We start from the raw sequence: 4,658 nt of genomic DNA on the forward strand, positions 1-4,658 counted from the left end.
ATTGATGCTGCGTTGTGGAATGCTCACATTCACAGCAAACACTAGCAAGCTCTCATTTAATGCACGCTACTAAAGATAAAGCCTTATCTGCAGTTCCAATTTTGCAATTCAACAAACATTTATTTAAAAAGTATTCCACGTGTTGCCACGATTGAAGTCCTACTCTCGCATGTGAAGCCGCGCTAACACGTACAAAAAGACATATTCTGAATGGGTCCGCCGTACTGCCAAACCCACCTTCATTGCTTCACACATAGCTTGAATCATTGGCGGGTGATCTCACATTTGCGTGTGTCAACCACCTAAAACTCCACCAACGTGCTATGACGACAAAGGGGCATAAAGGTCACCACCGCAGTTAGCAGGGTGAGCACGGTGACACGATATCGAGCAACCTTGGAATATGAGCGCCCACCGTGGGGCTCGAACCCACGACCACAAGATTAAGAGTCTTGCGCTCTACCGACTGAGCTAGACGGGCAATTTGAACCACTGCACGCCACAGTCAACAAAGTCCGATTGCAAAAAGGGTGCATTGATGCTGCGTTGTAAAATGCTCGCATTCACAGCAAACACTAGCAAGCTCTCACTTAATGCACGTTACTAAAGATAAAGCCCTATCTGCAGTTCCAATCTTGCAATTCGTCATACATTTATTTTATACAGTATTCCACGTGTTGCCACGATTGAAGTTCTACTCTCGAATGTGAAGCCGCGCTAACACGTACAAAAAGACATATTCTGAATGGGTCCGCCGTACTGCCAAACCCACCTTCATCGCTTCACACACAGGTTGAACCAATGGCGGGTGATCTCACATTTGCATGTGTGTCAACCACCTATCCCCACCAACGTGCTATGACGACAAAGGGGCATAAAGGTCAGCATCTTGATCGCAATGCATCCAGCACGTACGCAATTGCGAATGCGTGGGTAAGACGCTTCCAGGAACCAAAATCGCGAGCGCACTGGAAGAAGCCGAAACGCGAGGCGGAATTGATGGTCTTCAAACACAGGGAGGAGAATCTTTTGCAGATGATTGCAGTAATTTACATACGACTTGATCTGCTTTGCATCTGCACGCTGGGAGTGCAAAGTCATCATCGGATGTGACTTCGTCGGTGTTGTCGGCTGCCAGACCACACATAGCAGCGCTGACCGCGGAATTGCAGGGAATAAACACACCTTTGTATCAGTTTAGCAGCCCACGTGGGGAAGCGATCGTTGCGTGCTGCATGGGGACTGAATGAGCTCTTTCGCGCCGAGCCGCTCAACAATCTATGTGGTCTCCTTGTATAGCACTCTCAGCCATTGTGTCTGGCGGCCAGGCGTCACAGACGTGAGTGTAAAGTCAATATAACGCTGGACGAAGACTTCCTGGGAAGGCCAAGTATTCCCTTCGCGCATGAAGTCGACTAATGACCGCACTCCAAATATTCTCGACACGTGCAGTCTGAAACTCCGTTGCGGTTCGACCACCATACCGATACAGCGACGATGTGCAGCAACGGTGTTGATTCTTGGAGTCTGCTCATAGTGAAGTTCAGCGTCTGAGTGAAACGAGACTGGCTGCCGAAGACCATACCATGCGCGCAACTCCATATGCAGATCTTGCCACGTGACTTCCCAGCGTATCTTATACCACCACATCCATGTCGTTTTCCACCAGAATGAAGTTAATTTCCACTTGATTAGGTCACCGTAACGGAGCGGAGAAACTGATAAAAAAAGTCGAGGGCGGAGCTGTTACCCGTGTGAGGAAGAACCAGCTTCAGCAGCTTGCAGCTCGCTGTCGTCCAGTTTTGCGTCTCTTCTTTACGGGCAGCACTAATAAATTGTAGAAGCAGCTGGAGACGCTGGCGTTTGAGGTGTGCCGCCAAGCTTGGCACCCCCAGACCACCGTCACTTCGTCTCTGGAAAGGAAATCAGCCGGACTTAACTGAATATGCGACGCATCTCGTTCGTGTTTCCGACTCAGCAAAAAGCGGGTTAGCATCGACTGCCGCCTCTGTACGACTCTCGCTGGGACAGACACATGTTGTGTATAGTGCTACAATCGGGAGAGCACCATCGTCTGTGTAACTAAAAGCCGACCACGAAGTGTGCGTGCGCGTCGATACCACAATTGGAAGCCTTCATAAAAACGCTGGTCATGCCATTCAAGAAGATTGTTGTCCATGTGCGGTTGACCGAACGGAATACCAAGATACTCGACTGTCTCCGACTGATCAAGCACTTGAACGCCTTGTAACGAAGGACAGGTCTGGCTTCGATTGAGTGCAAGAAAGAACGGACTTGGTCAGATTAAGCTGGGCTCCAGAGCCGCCACAAGATCAAGCTGTCCTTGTATATTCACAAGCAAATTGCCGAGAAGGGTCGAGTCATCCGCAAGAACATGTTGGTGGCCGTTTGGTCTGCATTTAAGCATACGCCATACTCCTCGTGGGTGCGAAGCAAAATGCCTAGTGGCTCAATCGTCAGAACAAATAGAAGCGCAGACAATGGGTGTCCTTGTTTTACTCCTCGTATCGGAAGCAGTGCAGGCTGTATGTTTTGTTCAATAAGCAGGTGTGCTTGCGGGTTCATGTACAACAGCCTGACCCCATCGAATGAATGAAGCACCGAATTCCATCCGATCAAGCACCTGAAACATGTAATCCCATTGACTCGATCATGCTTTCTGAAAGTCTAAGACTAGCGCATGTGCTTCTTCATCGCGAGCCGTTACCAGGTCTTGCAGGTCAGCAAGAAATCTGACATGGTGGTGAATCGACCGACCTTTGACAAACCCTTTCTGATCAGGGTGAGATCCAGAATAACCATCTGAAGTCTGTGTGTCATAGCCTTGGACAAAACTTGACGTCAACTTGGATAAGTGCGATAGGTCGGTAGTTGCCTGGCTCGGCGCGGGATCTCTTTTTGTGGAGAAGTACGACGGCAGATTTCTTTTGTGATGCTAGTAGCTCACCGCGTTGAAGTCGGTCATTAAATACAACGCTTAAGCATTCACCAAATATGTCAGAAGCGACTTGGTAGAAAGCAGCGGTCAAGCCGTCCATGCCAGGTACTGATGTCGACTTCGTGTGACGAATCGCGCGTGCCAAGTCAGCAGACGTGACTGGAGCGGTCAAGAGGGTGCGATCGACGTCTGACAAGACGCTAACAATCGAGTCGAGAAGGTTTTACTGAATGAAGACGTAAGGTGAAGAAGCTCTTCTCCCTGAACGTTTAGGGTTCCCAATTCTGTCCCCCAATGCTCCATAAAACGAAGAGAGATATCGTGTGAATTTGACGACAAACTTCCATTTGTTGTGACGACTTCCTCAATTGAGACGCGTCTCAAGCTCGTATCCAGCGGGCGGAAAGTGCTTGGTCGATTTTTCGGAGTTGGTAACTTGAAAGTCAAAAGCAGTATCTTGGTTGTACTGACTCGTCCTCAGGACGACCTCTTTGTAGCTTCTCATGGCTTCATCGAAATGCTCACGATTTGGACTGTCCGAGAAATTGCGGTACCGAGCAGAAGCTTGGTCAAGTTATACTTGAGCTTCTTGGACCACCTGTGCGTCCTGTTGCCGAAGCTTCTTCTAAACGGCCTGAAGCTGAGCCTTCATGCTGACTTTCCAATTTCCCAAACTTTTCCTGGGTTGGAAGCGGCGTGCAATTTGTATAAGACCAACTCGGCTTCTTTTTCAATCGCTGTTACTACGTCTGGGTACTCCAGTAGATATCGAGGAAACTTCCAGTAGCCTTGGCCATGAAGCTGCTCACCACACCTTAAGCTCACACTATGTCCAAGGTGGTCGCCAGCATGCTATGGCAAGAAATACCTCGAGTCACCGTAGACGTGTGTGTAAAGTGACTCCGACATCAATACATAGTGTAGCCAATTTTTTCGAGGGAGTGGACCTGTGAATACTCGTTTGCTGTCATAGTGAATCCGCCATGCATCAACTACTCCCACCTTTGCCAGCCACTCGAGACAGCTGGACCTACTTGAGTCATAGCACAGGTCGTGGGAGCAACAGTCAAGTCGAGGATTTAGAGGAGTGTTTAAGTCGCCTAAAACCAAGTGTTTTGCATGATCTTCAAACGCCTCAGTTTCTAGGCTTAAGAAGAACTGTTGCTTTCTTGCCGGTCAACGGGTGCATAAACGCTGTGAATGTAGATGGGAGTTCGCTCGACAATGACTTTAACCACAAGGTAGCGACCAGCGAACGATAAGTCAGGGATATCGATAGCCGTCTCGAAGCCGGGAAAGTCTGGTCGGAGCACTGTGAGCACCCCATTGCTTCTTCCACGGGTGGGTCGGTGAAGCAGACATTTTGGATCGTTCACAAAGACCTTGTGCTTAAAGGTCGAGTCTAGATGTAAAATAAAGTTCGACAGATGCGTATTGTCGCCGAACTTCGTTTCTTGGACACACGATATTGAGTACTTGGAGAGCATGCTCTCAATAAATTGGTGGCCGTTCCTTTTAATCCCGTTCGTGTTTACGGTAAGAGCACTAACGTTGCTCCATGTTGACCGAGTCGAGAATGGTTTAGTAATGACGGGTTAAACCCCCTGCTACTACTTCACCATTGAGAAACTGGATCTGGATCACTGAAGAGTTTTCCAAGTAAAAGCCATCGAGCTTGCGAAGTTCTTCAAGGTCATCC

This window comes from Bremia lactucae, linkage group LG13 (genome assembly GCF_004359215.1).
Source record: "Bremia lactucae strain SF5 linkage group LG13, whole genome shotgun sequence".
Lineage (NCBI taxonomy): Eukaryota > Oomycota > Peronosporomycetes > Peronosporales > Peronosporaceae > Bremia > Bremia lactucae.